Source organism: Numida meleagris, chromosome 3, assembly GCF_002078875.1.
Source record: "Numida meleagris isolate 19003 breed g44 Domestic line chromosome 3, NumMel1.0, whole genome shotgun sequence".
In the NCBI taxonomy this organism is placed as follows: Eukaryota; Metazoa; Chordata; class Aves; order Galliformes; family Numididae; genus Numida; species Numida meleagris.
Genome location: NC_034411.1, coordinates 75,656,840 through 75,672,064, shown reverse-complemented (window position 1 = coordinate 75,672,064; position 15,225 = coordinate 75,656,840). Strand labels below are relative to the sequence as shown.

The following is a 15,225-nucleotide window of genomic DNA, read 5'->3' as shown; positions in this document are numbered from 1 at the left end:
TCAGGTACTGAAACAGGCTGCCCAGGGAGGTGGTGAATTCACAGTCCCTGGAGGTGTTCAAGGAACATTTAGATGTTGTGCTGAGGGACATGGATTAGAGGGGAAATAGTGGTAGATGGATGGTTGGACTGGATGATCTTGGAGGGCTTTTCCAACCTTGGTGGTTCTATTATTCCACTCAAGGTCTTGTGTTTTATGTGTTGTTGGCGTTTTTCACTTGGTAGTTTCTAGTGCTTGTCCCAGTTAATTCCCAAAGCTTCAGCCACTGCTGGTTATTGACCCAATGTTTCATTGACCTTGTTGTCACGATTCCAAGACCCCCAAATGTCAGAGATCAGCTCAGCATCATTTTATGTGTGAAATCCAGTTGACCAGTTGCCTAAGATAGTCTGTTCTTTATTTCACCTTCTGCTCTTCAGTCTCATTGCTTGCTCTGCCCTAATTCCTCCATTAGCAGAGCCTTCATGTCTCACCTGCCTCCCTGCTTGATTCAGTGCCTGCTCAGTGAGTTCACCCAGCTCACCATGGGATCAGGCAAGGGAAGAATCAGGAATAGGTGACCAAGCCCATGGCAAGGAGGGTAAATGCCCCATTTTGGCAGAACCATGCTGTTAGGTTTCTTAGCCATGTCAGTGACCTTCGAGCTTGGGAAGTGCTCACAGTGTTTGGCAGTTGCTTTGATTTCCTTGAATAATGAGTCCTGACGTTTTGTTACTGTGGTCACCCAGCCTCCTTTTACCTCACATCAGGTTTCCTGAAAGCTTTGTGCCTTGCTTACTGGAAGGTGATCTGAAGCTGTGGCTTAAACCCAGACCTGGGCAGAGAGGGCAGTTCCCAGCTCCCTGCAACTTGCCTTTGGTGCCTTTTGCATGCTTTTTTAAAACCCTTAGCAGTTGAAATTGATGGCTGTCTGGCTAAGCATTGACCACTGCTGGCCAATGAGGTGTTTCATCATTAGATATTTGCCCTTCTGTCCTCTAAACAAAGCCCTGGGAGACATCCTTCTGCCTTACCCTCCTCCCTCCCCATCTGCAGCTTTTGCTCATGCACAACCTCAGCTGCACGTGAGTCTTGCCTGGGCACAGAAACACTGCCTTCATACACTGCTGCTGTTTCATCAAAAATAAGTGGTTTTTTTTCCTCCGCGGAGTCAATCAGAGGCCATGATGCTGCAGTTGTACTCATTGCAGCAGAGTACAACTTGGAGTCAAAGTGGACAGCAAACAGTCACTGTGTTCATCCTGTCCCCGTCTCGAACACCTCTCTGCAAAACCCCTTGCAGAATGGCCCCATGGCAGCTCCCAGCCCAGAGTGAGGGCTCTCTTATCCATGAGGGGAGCTGTGGGAAGAGAGTGAAGCGCAGGAGAGCACGGTGATGAGACTTGGCCAAAAGAAGCACTTTTCAAGCACATGAGTCACGCAGACTGGAGGTATTCCTAGATGTTTACTAAGAGCAGAACTTCTAACCTTACTCCTTCATTAAGGATGAACCAGCTCATTGTGCCCTGCTGGATGGTGGTGACCACTCAAGCCTTTGGTCTTGCAGCTGGTGGTCTCTGGGGATGCAGCCATTAACATGTAAATGGTCTGCCTGGGTTGATCGAGGGCCATGGGCACTGCTACATTCTTCACTCCTTGCTACAGCTCCAGCAGCAGATGCTTCACCAGCACGTATGATTGTGAGGGATCAGTGAGTAGTATTTGTGATGCTGGATTTTGTCTGTGTGACATGACAAAATCCTGCTGATTTTCCTGTAGGCAGCTGCTGAGACTCCAGTGCATGTATTTGGGTGTTAAAATAGTTCTGCCTTTTTTGCTTTGGGAAGAACCACTGAAAAATTCAGAGCTGAAGTTTTGTTACTCTCCAAACTGTTGTTCATAACAGGTTAGTTATAGACATTCTCTGGATTTGTGTTAGAATAATTGACAGAGTAGCAATGGCCTGCTCTTGTTTCCTAAATTTCACAAACAGATATTTGTGTTAATTTGTTAAGGTGAATGGGTTCTTTTGCTGCAGTGTTGCTGAATATTTTATCAGGCTGTACTCACATAATAATTGTTTATGTCTCCAGCAGAACTTTCTTGTAATTTTCCTGTTCTGGCTCTACCAGTCTTGTAACTGCAGATAGCATTTGTTATCGCAAGCTGGCATTGTTTTGGAAGTGTATCTGGCCTACGGAACTGAGGCAAATACATATTGTATGTGAACTTAATGACTGCCTGTAACATTATTTTCAGGTTATGAACACATCTAAAGTATTCAAGAAGCATTGTTAATAACTTGCTTTTTGGGAAGGGTGGTGAAAGAGCGGTGACAGGGTGGGCTGGAACAGAAGGAGAGAAGTGCAAGGCATGGGGCTGGGGAAGGAGCTGGAAATTTCTACAGATCTGAGAGGTTAGTCGGTGAGATGTAAGTGGCAGCGTTGCTCCTGTGTTCTTACAAACGAGGTGAAACTGCTGATGGAAGGTTAGGCTCTGTGAAGTACTCAAAAGCTCTAGGGATCATGCTGCTTTATTTACTTGCAGTTCATCTGTGAAGGAGGGAAGAAAATTCTGCATTGGATTGCATGCAGTTAGCCTGCAAGGATCTGGTGTTTCTCCTGGCTTCTTTGCTTTTTATTGTAACAGTGTTTCAAACTCCAAAGTTTGTTTGGTAACGTTGTCTATTCTGATGGTGTTGGAGGTCTCCATGGAGGACCAGAGTGGTTAGGATGGGAGTTTACCTACATCTGAACTGCAAATGGGGGTTAATGTGAGGAGTACTACTTGGGCAGTTGCACCGAGGGATGCATCTTCCTGTATATTGTCCAAACGAACAAAGTAGCAGGGAAGATTTTTCCTTTCCTTTGCAACTTTTGCAGTGATGCTTATTACTTTGACGTGGCATTTCCAGTTGTTCGTGAGACATCCTAGAAGAGTGCCAGAGGCAAGACTGGATTTGTAACATAAAGGGTAAACAGGAGCTTTTCCTCTCCTCACCTAAATATTACAGAAGCTCAGGGTAGATTTTCTGCAATAGATCATTTTTGAGAGTCTTTTGCACAATTTTTATGCCAAAATGCTTCAGTGACTCTAATAATACTATTGCAGAGATAATTAATAACAGAGAGAAATTTTAAAAAGCTCAGACAAGAAAGGAAGGATATATTTTCACCTGAGGTTTGAAATGACTTGGAAACCCAGTGAAGCACAGAGATGCATAAAGGCTCTTCCAGATGACATCAGCTGCAGAAGGAGTTTTGCACCAGCAGTGACAGCGTAATTTTGGAAGTCGGTGCCAAAACAAAACATGGCAGACAAAGCTCCATGGGAGGCTGAGATAATCACTTATTTCTGTAGGTGGCCTCATCTGATTTCCTTACAGGTGAGCAACAAGTGCATTGGACCATCATGTTATTTAGTCTCTTGAAATTTATTAATGAATAATAATGTGAGAATTCAGCAAGACATCCCATTTCCTCCTGCTTTGCTCTGTATTGAGGCTGCTGCCAGTATTGTTCCCCTTTTCCCCTTTCCTCTTTGTTTTCTGAGGCTTGCCCAATGCCTGAGATAATGGAGGTTTTCACTTCAACAGCAAGCGGAGCAGCTGCCATGTGAAATCTCTCTTTTTTTCTTGAGTGAAAGCTTTCACGGATGTGTCTTACAGATGGAGATTAAGGCCTGAGCAGAGCTGTCTGGGCTGGACGTCTGCTTAATACAGGGCCTCTTTATTGTCACTGCCTTTCTGCTCCTCCCCATTAAAAATCAGTGACTCTTCACCAATTCATTCATGACACTGAGAAGAGTGCCTAATGGTGCAGCAGAGATTTACATAGATAAATAAAATGTAGAGCATGCATTCAGCTGGTAAAAGGAGCCATTTTCCTACAGGGAGAGGAGATTAAACAGGAGATGCATTTTCCTTCTGCAGCTGCTAGGGGAAGCCTCTGACAGACGACAGCAAAATATGTCTGTTTGTGTGTATGTACACGTGGGTAGAATAACTGATGGTGGTATAATTTTGTTTTGTTTTTATGTTTTGGTAAAGTCACATAGTGGTCTGCAATTCTTTGTTTATCCTCTGGTTTGAAATGGTATTGCTGTTGAGAGCTATTGAGCATTTCCGCGAGCACATTGACAGCATGGTGTCAGCAGAGAGGATATTTCTTTGCTGTGGTTTACCCACAGAAGCAGTGCATGCAAATGTGCATAGGCGTGTTTTGGCCAAAGCATGATGCCCTCAAGACACAACCCTAGCTGTTGTGAATTGCAGTTTACTCAGTTAGAAATGGGAACATCAATAGTTTGCTGTAGCCCTTTTAGTGGTTATATCCACTGTGCTTTTTAGTGATGTAGCAGTACACTGTGATCTTCAGAGCATGAGGCAATGTTGGCTCTGCTGGAGCTTGAGGCTGCAGGTTTTGAAGCAGGATGGAGCCTGGCTATGGGGAAACATGCCAAAGGGACCAGGAACAGGGTTAGCAGGCCACTGTGGAAGATGGTGTTACAGGAGAGAGAAGGAGAAGGGTAGGCTCATCTTAGAAGTTTATAAACCATAAAGTATAAAAAGAGACTTGAATAAGAATGTGTTTATTTGCTTCTTCTTGAATAAATGCATCATCAGGAAGGATTTGTGTTACATTGACATGGCAGTGAATTGGGAAGAACTGCCTAACTCCAAGCAGTGTGAAGGAAGGAGCTATCAGGAAAGATTTTCCTTCCCTAATTACTAAATACACTTAAATGTCTGTGGGTCAGAAAAGAAAGCTGGTCAAGACGAGACATTTTGGGCCTTGCACTTGAATATATTTGAAATAAAAATGGCATCCTTAGTACAGGAAAGACCTGTTGGAGCTTGTCCAGAGGAGGCCACAGAAATGATCCAAGGGATGGAACACCTCTCCTACAAGGGCAGGCTGAGAGAGCTGGGGCTGTTCAGCCTGGAGAAGAGAAGGCTACGAGGTGACCTGATAGCGGCCTTTCAGTATCTAAAGGGGAGCTACAGGAAAGAAGGGGACAGACTCTGGAGCAGTGTCTGTGGTGACAGGACAAGCAGAAATGGCTTTAAGCTCAAAGAAGGTAGATCTGGTTACATATACGGAAGAAGTCTTCTGCAGTGAGGGTGGTGAGGCACTGGAACAGATTGCCGGAGATGTGGTGGATGCCCCGTCCTTGGAGACTTTCAGGTGAGGCTGGATCAGGCCCTGGGCAACCTGATCTAGCTGTGGCATCCCTGTTCACTGTAGGGGAGTTGGACTAGAGGTAACATTTAAAGGTCCATGCCAACTCTAAGGATTCTGTGATTCTGTGATTTTAAAGTAGGTCAAATCGGGGTGTTTGTAGTATTGGAGTAAAAATATGTGAAATATTTTCCTTCCAAATAAATATCCAGATGTTGTAGAAGATCTTGCTTCCTCTCATTTTCAGGCAGAAGAGCCATTTGCGCAAGTAGTATGTTGGGTTCTCACCTGGCTTCGCATGACTTATCTTGCTTACAGCCACTTTTCCTTATGCAAACAGAGACAGCAAAATACACCTGTTTTGGCATGTCATTGTATATCAGGGATTCTGTGAACACACAGCTGCACTATGGAAGTGGGCAAGTACTTCTGATTTAATTCCTAGAAAAATATAAAACGAAGTCTTTTTAAGAAACGTACCGAACTACTTTGAGCTTGATGTGTACCTCATCTGTCTCTGTAGATGTCAGGGACTTGATGTGCAGAATCTCGTGCAGCATGCCTGGAGATCAGTGCTATCTAATGCCTGCTCTGAGCATGGCTGCTGCCTGCAGTTCTGCATTTCCTTCTTGGCAGCCTTGACGGACCTGTGCTTCTGAAATTCAGTATCTGACAGTAATGAGGATCAAGAAGAAAATCCTCTGGCTCAAGATAAGCTCAGGTGGCATGAAGGATATGGATGGGGAGAAATGCACTTGAAGAGTAGGTATTACAGGACTGGTTTCTCCATGAAAGGCACTCATCTGTTTGCTGTGTTGGCAGCGTACCACCCCAGAATTTACTGGTTTCATCCCAAATCACAAGTTAGCAGTAGTCATAAACATCTTCCTCTACCTTTCAGTTGGTCTTGCATCTGTTTTAAATATTGAAGTGTAGTAACATGAGCTCTGATCCCAGCATCTCACTGCAAAACCTACACTACTGCTGTATCAGCTGATCTGGGTAGAATCCGAAGTCCATTTCCAGATTTATTTCTTTTTAATGCTTTAAGCTCTGTGGCTAGCTGAAAGTGGAAGCTTTCTTTGGCAGTGGTGCTGTGGATCAAGAAACCAAAAGTTAAACCTCAGAGGGAGGGTATTTCTAAGAGTTTCTGTTCCCTCTGTTTAGAGAGAGAGGCGTCCAGCATAGGATGAACTAAATTCTTGCAGCTTTGCCAAATGAGCTGTGATGTGACATGCTCTTACTCATGATGATACTGCAAGTTAATCAGCTAGTGGTTACTCTCCTGGATGAAACACATTTAAACTACAGTGAAGAAGGGGACTGTGATTTATTTTGATTGTTTTCCCCCATTATATTTGCATACTGCAGTATGAAATACGAGGAACTATATATAATAATTTATTTTCTTCATAGGGCACCATAAATGAAGAGGGAAATTTTCTTTAAAAAAAAAAAGTGCTTTTAGTGACGTCATCTTCTTTGAAAAACCCAGGAGGAGTTTAGATCTGAGTGCTCCAAACGAGCACATTGTTACCTTTATATTGAGTATAACAATATATTTTTGTGTTGGGTAATATACCTGTGATTCAAATATCATCTGAATATAGGAAACACTCAGTAAGTCTTCTTTGCTTTTATTCTCGTTCCCAGCTCAGTATTAAAGAAATAGTTGTAAGATTCTCCATCAGAGGTTTTGAGAAACTTTTTTTCTTGTAGTTTTCAGAGTGATTAAGATGTAATAATTTATTTGAGATAAATAATTTGTTTTCAAACAAAGCACTTAATTAAATAACACTATACTAGCCATTACAGCGCAGCTGTACTTTTGCTCTCCTTACGGGAGAGGTTATAAATTAGGGTGGTCTAATTTATTTAAGGTGCAAACTCAGTTCTTGTGTTCAACATTGCTTACTCTGATGATAACATCAACATAAATTTGAGAAAAACGTGTAAACACTAAGCATTGCGAGTGTGATACGTGATGTGATACATGAGTGTGAATTAGGCGCACCTGAAGAATTAGAAGATAAATATAGTCTGCAGTTCGTGTGTAACAGGCTCATGTATACCAGTTCACAAAGTATGAGAGATTTGGAAGGAATGAAGTAGTGACTGAAGAAGTGTTTTCCTTGTTTGCCAGCCTGCGCACGTGTGCACGTTTTCCAGACGGCTGTGGCGGGGACGGCGGGGCTGCCTGGCACTGGAGCAGGTCGGAGCACTGGGACCGTTCTGGTTGCTTCATCCCAGCATCTGGTGAGGTTAAGCATTAGCGCTGCTGTTAATGAACAGCATGAATGTTTCATTTGCGGATGTGAGTGAATATTTCGGGTTGGTTTTGTTTCCTCTGGTGTGTGGCCAACAAAGCTGTCGGGAGGAACAAAGCCTTCCGGACTGCCTACCATATAGATTAATTTACAGCTGCCAGTTTATATTAGTTGTTCTACTTATTCTGCTTGAGTGCTTTTTTGAGGAAAAGAGTAATTCTTAGCCGATTGTCTTGCAAAGAGAAAGGAATTAACTGTAAAGCAAACAAACTGCAGCTAATGAGGCAAGCATTTAGCAGCTGAGTTGTTTTCTCCCTTTTCTGATGATTTTCTGTTATTTGAAAGAACTGAAGCTAGAAAACAAAATGTAATTTCGGTTTTGAACTTTGTCTTTAGCCTGCTGCATTGTGCTTTGGTCAGACAGGGTGACCCTCTGGGGCTTTTTCACCATCTCTTTCTGTGCCCTTTGGGAAACGAGTGCTGCCATGGGCAGTGCTCTGGAGGGGGGGACTCCCAGCTCTAACCCAATTTCTCATCTGCCTTTTGAAAACTCAGCTGTGCTGTGCATTTTGATGAGCTGATCAGTGTATATCTCTCTCCTCTGGAGTTCCTAAAATGTTGTATGTTTATCAGGAGCCCATCATGCCTGTCATTGTGTGGTATTTCCCTGTAATTCTCGTTCTCTCTGTCAGTCTTGTGGTAATAAATGACTGGGTCAAGCCTCCTGGTCTATTACTGATTTTATATTCATAAGGAGATCTGCATCCCCTTAGAGGTGACTCTGTTCGTTAGGTGGCTGTCTGTGAGAACGTGAAAGAAATGGGAGAGTTTGTCCAAGAGCCGCATGTCCGATGGCAGTCAGCTTCGCCTTTGGCTTCCTCCCACAGAGTCACGATAAAGACCAGCTGGTGTCTTTGCCCAGCATCTAAAGTTATTGCTCTGGAGGGCTAAAGTAGTTCAGAAGGGTATTAGTTTGTTTACTTACAGCAGAATCAGACTCACTGGGAGATGCTCCCGTCTTCCCCACCTCTGGCAGAGCTGAAGCTCTTTGTTGGCTAAATTGGTGACAGTGGGATTAGATTGGGACTTTAATGGCTAAATATAATCTCCTATAGTCCTGCAGAAAGGGTTCCTTTCCTTCCTTCACTGGCCTGGATTGCAACATGGAGAATAATGCAGGCATTATGGGCCTGTTTGGAAATCGGAAAAGCAGTCCTTCCACTGATGGAGGTAGCAAGGGGGAATCTGCCCAGAGAAGCTTTGGATGCCCCATCCTTAGAAGTGGTTCAGGTCAAGCTGGATGGGGCTTTGGGCAGCCTTATCTAGTGGAACCAGAAGATCTTGACGGTCCCTTCCACCCAGACTGCTCTGATTCCATGAACCCATGAGGAAGGCAGAGCAGAGCAGAGCCACTGTATGTCGAGATGTTCTTAGTGACTCAGCTTTCCTGGTTCTCAGACAGTGTGAGGAAGTAGTATTGCTGGCTTGTGGAAATAGTCTCCTGCTCATCATAGGTAATTCTAAAAATCCGGAACATGGCACTTAAAATAGCTTGTGTGTTTTGATGCAAGTGATAAGAGACATATACCATGCACAGATAGGTATGTATGCATATATATATGTGTGTGTGTGTATATATATGTATATGCATATATACTCATATACACACACTTTTACACATCTATCTTTTTTTCTGGTGAGAAGGTGGTTTTGCTTCACAATAGGTAACTAGCAGGGGGCGTGATACCTGCCTCTGATGTCTGCTTTCTTATGTTTCTGTTGGATTTTGGCTTTGGAGCTTGCAGGTGTCTGCGGCAGTGGCACAGGTGTTTGCTATGCAATGCGCAGCTTCATTTGAGAAATACTTCCTACTTCTTTTTGGATCTTTATTCTTTTGAAGGTCTTGTAATTAATTTGGAAATACCCACTTAAAGAATGTTGTTCCTTTAGCTGTTTCATAGCAACTGTTAGAAGTATGTGTGTGCTGCATTTTGTAAGAATGTCGAATGTGTCAGAAGCTGCTTGTTCTGTACTATGTGAAAGGCTTCCAAACCTTACAAGCTGGTCTTATGTTTCTAAATATGTGGCAAAATTGAGTTGGTACTGTTTTATTTTGAAGTGTATGTTGTCATGCAGAGGGTACTAACAGTTAAAAACAAACTATCAATCCACACAAAGCGCACCAAAACTCAAACAAAATGTAACACTTAAAAAACAAAACAAACAAACCCCAAAAAACAAAACACAACCCCCACACACACTTCAAAAACCACTGTTTCTTCATTACTTTTCCTATTAACTGCTTTCCAGCGCAGTCAGAAACTGGTCAGTTTGTATGCTTTTGTGTTCTTTAAAGAAGTAGCTCTAATGTGGGATTCAGCTGATATAGGACTTAAACATTTTTACTGGAAGGATGACCAATGCTATGATTTAAGGAGGATATTTTGCACAGGGTGCTCAGCTGCAGTAGCAGTGGTGTTAGCCAGTGTGCTCAGGCTTGTGGCAGAGCGTCTGTCAACCTCTCAAGGACCCCCCATTAGAAAAATATGCGTTAGTAGGTAAAGAGGAGTTATCCTTCAAAGAGTGGATAAATCTTACTTATTTTTTTAAAGTCAGTATTTTTAAAAATTAAGTTAAAATTTCATAACATTATTTGCAGTGAGGTTGGTGAGGCACTGAAACAGGTTGCCCAGAGTTGCAGTAGATGTCCCACCCCTGGAGACTTCCAAGGTGAGCCTGGACCAGGCTCTGGGCAACCTGCTCTAGCTGTGGATGTCCCTATTCATTGCAGGGGAGTTGGACAAGATGACCTTTAAAGGCCCCTTCCAACTCAAAGTATTCTAGGATTCTGTGATTCTATGAAAAATAAACATAGGTAAATGTGAATTTGCAACATATTTCAAAGCCTATATTTCCTACAGTTTGGCAATGGCAATTTAAATTTAAATGTTGAAGGAATGCCTACTTGCTGCTGAAGTTTTAAAGTCAGTAAGGCCATGAATGGTGAAAATCAAAGGCTATAGGTGTGAATGTACACACTGTAGAAGTAATTAGCTTCAGCAAACTATATGCTTTCCTGCAGATTTAGGGAGGCACTCTTTGTTTTGCTTAATTCAGTTTCACGTTCAAGTAATTCAGAATGGAGAAACTGATTTAAGTGTGGTCAATGAAGAAAACTCTTCTGCTTCCTTTGATATAAATGTAAAAATAAGATGTGAGAGCCTGAGAGGTAATATTCTGAAGTTGAAGGATAACCTCACAATAGTGAAATAAATATTAAAAAGGAAAAACATGCTCCATGTTTTTTTATTCTGTTGTAACCAGTGTTTGGAGTGGTCTTGGAAAAATGAATAACGCTATTTTAAAACGCCAATTTTCTACATTGTAATTGAAATGTAATTTACCTCTAAAAGCGTATCTGCACAATCTGGAGAAGTAGTAGCTGTATCAAAGAATATGCCCAATGATCGACTGTTTTCTAATACTCTTCACTGAATGCACATTTATGAAAACATAGTCAAAATGGGTATTTCAAATTTTACTACAGCATGCGTATTTTGTTGAAAATTGTTGTGTCTTCATTGCTAACGAGTGTTGAGATTTCACCTTTTTAAAATCTGGTTTGGGTGCCTTCCAGATACACAGCCTTGTATATTCTCCCACATTGAATCTGATACTGGTATGTTCCCGACTGTCAAAAAGCTGCAGTTCTGCGTGCAGGACTAACGTGCTGCTTCTGAGAATTTCAGACAGGTGGGAGAATGGCTTTTCTGAAGGGCAGCACTGAGTGGGAAGTCTTTGTGAACTGTCCAGAGTGCAACAGTGAGGAGAATAAATCACCCGCCTCTGTATACCTGCGGCAGCGCCTGTGTGGGACGCTTCACTGGTTGGAAGTGTTTTGCATCATTTCTTCTAAGTTATGTGTTTTGTCAGCTGCTCTCAGACTTACTTAATACACATAAACTAGCAAATGTTTATGTTCTGCAGTAGTTCTCCTCCCTAAAACAAAAAAAGCCCATAAAGACCCATGAGCCATGCTGCCCTTCTGTGGGTTGCTATGATGTAGGTCAGGATGGACAAAACCTGCCCTGTTTCAAGTTCAGTGAAAAGCAGTTTTCTCAAAAATAGAACGGGGGTTTATTACCATAATGAAGTTTCCTTTGGTTTTAGAATGTTATAATTTTAAGTCCTTCCCAACTGAATTAACTTGTTGAAAAATAACTGAGGCAGGGACAGACTGATCAAAAGTCTATCTGGTCTTCCTTCAGAGGCTACATCTAGTTCCAGTAATATTTTGTCACTGTTTTTATCTTTGATTTGATGGTAGGAAACTTCACTGTTGACGTCTCATTCAACTTGCAAAAGTCTCTTGGGATTCTTGACATCTACTGAACTGTTTTGTTGGTGTTTTTTTCATTCCTACTTTCTCTTGCTTGCATATGGAAGTTCTTCAGATAAATAGGACTTCTGTTATTCTTTAAAATGGGAATGCCTCATTGCAGGTGAGGAAAAACTTAAATCCAGTTATGTGGCTAGTTAGCTGGCTAGTACTGATCAGCTATTGAGAATGATTCACCTCACAGCTGTGATTTTACAGATGTGTTCCTCTGCCCTGGGCACATTCTGGTTTTGCTGCCATGTGCTAGAGCTGTAGGCCGTCTAACTGCTACCCCTCATTGCTTTTGTTGAAGTGGTGTATAATAACCCTGTATAATACTTCCAGTACATAGTTTTCTTCCTGTTTCTAGTATGAATGAGTGATCAATTTTTTTTTTTTAAGTTGTGAAAAAGATGTGGACATATACATTCTTTCAGTGCCTTTTTTTTTTTATTATTTTTGCCTGTTATTGGATTATTGTGGGGTTTTTTTTCCTATCTTTTTTCTTCCAGAAATTCTTTACTGTTATCTTTGGCTAGGATATGTTAGTCATTAGTCTATTTGTTGTTTTATGTTACAGATAAACAAGGAATCAGACATTTTTATTAACCACTACACACCCATGCAGCCATCAGAGTTAAAAATGAAAAAACCTTAAGAACAGAGTATGTGAGAGAGAGCAATGCACGACTTCTTTAATCCATGCAGTTTTTTTCTATGCTCTATTTTTGTATGCATCTGTTAGACTTAACAAATGCCGTTACAAACAACTGTGGAGATTCTTAATTTTATTCTTTCTCTTTCATTGTGGAAAAACTTCTATCCAAGGAACTATCGAAGGCTTCATCCTTGTGTACACAGTAAAGGGAAGTTGACCTGCCGTGCAGATAAACAGAGCATGGGAATCCACTCATATCTCACTTAGGCTACTTTAAATACTTCTTAGGAATAAAACCTTTGACAGTGAAGACCTCCATGTCAAACAGGAGTATGGGTTTCCTGATTTACTTTCATGGCTTAACAAATGGCTCATGGGTCTTTATGGGCTTTTTTTTGTTTGTTTTTAGGAGAACCGACTGTTGACTGTATTATAGAAATGCGTGTTCAGAGTATACATAATTAATAAAACCTTGTAAAATAATCTGCATGCATAAATCCCACAAAGAAGACTTGAAATTACATCTTTTTTTCTTCTGAGTGTTTTCAAATCTTGTCTTTGTGTGTGTGTGTGTGTGTGTGTGTGTGTGTGTGTGTGTGTGTGTGTGGTGTTTTTATTGGAGCTGACAACAATATTGTTTCAAATAGGCCTTTTACTCACCATTTTTAACATATATTCTTTTTACTGAGATCTGTGAGTCTGACCTCAAAAAAGGTTTATTGGTTACTCCCAAGAGAGCAAATAAAGCAGAAGATATTTGAGATTTTGGGGGGCTTTTGTTTTGCCAATATTTCAGAAATGTAGCTGTTGTGTTACCTGATCTTTGCACCGTTTCCACTTTTTACTGCTGCTACAGATAGGAAGCAGACAATGCGCTGGGCAGGTGTGCAGCCACAAGGTAGCAAATGTGCCTTCAGATAGGTCTGCCTATAGTCTAGTCACATCTATGCCTTTGCTCTGAGGTGGATTTTATGTGTGAAGGCTCAGTAATGGCACTGTAGTGTGACTCACCTGTGAGTCCAAATCTCATATTTAAGTCTCAGTATCCAAAACAGAAATAGGACTAACTGAATGTGCTGGGACTAATTTGATGCACTGACACGAATGTATTAAAAGCTGGCATTTTATGTTACCTTTAGAGAAGGAAAACCATAGATTCATAGAATGGCTGGGGTTGGAAAGGTCCTTAAAGATCACCTAGTTCCAACCCCTTGCCATGGGCAGGGCTGTCCCCCACCAGCTTAGGCTGCCCAGGGCCCCATCCAGCCTGGCCTTGAATGCCTCCGGGGATGGGGCACCCACAGCTTCTCTGGGCAGTGTGTTCCAGGGCCTCACCACCCTCTGTGTAAAGAATTTTCCTCTAACATCTAATCTAAATCTCTCCTCTTTAAAACCATTCCCTCTTGTCCTGTCACTACCTGCATGTAAAAAGTCAGTTTCCCTCCTGTTTATAAGCTCTCTTTAAGTACTGGAAATTGCAATGATGTCTCCCTGGAGTCTTCTCCAGACTGAACAAACCCAGCTCCCTCAGCCTGTCTTTGTAGGAGGGCTGCTCCAGCCCTCTATCATCTTTGTGATCATCTGGACCTGCCCCAACAGCTCCACGTCTTTCCTCTTCCTTATGATGGGGACTCCAGGCCTGGATGCATTGCTCCAGATGGCGCCTCACAAAGGCAGAGAAGCAGGGGATGATCACCTCCCCCACCATTCTCACTACACCAATAACCTTATAATTCAGTAATGCTTGTATTTTCTAATATATTTTTAACATAATGATTTGAATAATTGTGACAACTATAAGGAGGTCATTTTGTGAAATCTTCTGGGTGCTAATGAAACAGTAAGCTGGGCAAATTTGAACATCGCTCTTAGTCAACCTGTTTCAATTTAACTCTATTCCAGAGAATGGGAAGAAATAGTTCCTTCAGAGGACCATAACAATCTCCAAATGTAGTGCCTAATCTGGGTTGTTTCCTTAAGGAACCTCTGTCTGTCTTTGTAAGCTTGTTCTACAGTCAGCAAAGGCACCCGTGGTTGGGTGATAGTGTCACTTGTTTGTCTTCTGGGGTGGGGATTTTATTGTTTTTGTTGTTGTTTTTTCAATATGGTTGTGAGGGAGAGAAGTGGGGTAACATGAATATCAGAGTACGCTGTGGAACATAGTTGGAGGAAGAGAGGGAATCTGCCAGCTTGTTGGTGTGAGTGAATTCCTGGACCTGGTGCTCCTAAAACTCTCTGTATTTTAGAGAGACCCAAATAAATAACATTTTGTGGGTTATCCTTTGTGTTGTTAACCTAAAGAGCTCTGCTATTTTAATGCGGAGGGCACCTCATTCCCACGGTCATACTGCTCTATAGCCTTTTGTTCATCTTTGCCTCTCTCTTTTGCCCCTTTTGGATTGAGGAGCATAAATCTCTTTGAAATATCTAGCTAAAATGTCAGAGTACTTAATGAAACAGTGACACAGCTAGTTACGTTCATCACAAAGAATTTAAACAAAGAATAAACTAAGCCAGCAGATTCGCAGGTATAAAGATAAGTTTTCCATTAAGAATTGTAACATTAATTAATTAAACTGAAATTTAGTGTCTGTGTATTGTAGTCCCTTGCACTATATAGTTCTAACGTGTGCCTAGCAGTGCGTGTACCATTGGCTCAATTAATGTTCTTTCGGCAGTCTTAACTTTGAACTGCCTAACTGTTATATGCTTAAACTTATGTAATATTTTGCCTTGTCTCGTGTTTTTCTTTCTGAAAAAGAG

The 15,225-nt window shown here is 41.8% G+C and overlaps 1 protein-coding gene across 10 annotated transcripts in view; it reads left to right on the top strand.

The window, feature by feature from the left end:
- ANKRD6 (ankyrin repeat domain 6) overlaps window positions 1-15,225 on the top strand; it is a 108,510-nt gene that overhangs the window by 32,442 nt on the left and 60,843 nt on the right. For 5 of the 10 annotated variants that reach the window (XM_021392333.1, XM_021392343.1, XM_021392330.1 and 2 more), the window contains one exon: window positions 7,303-7,415. The exons of the other annotated variants lie outside the window; for them this stretch is intronic. The gene's annotated coding sequence lies outside the window, so the exon portion shown is untranslated. The remainder of the gene's footprint in view (window positions 1-7,302; window positions 7,416-15,225) is intronic. 10 annotated transcript variants of the gene reach the window in all.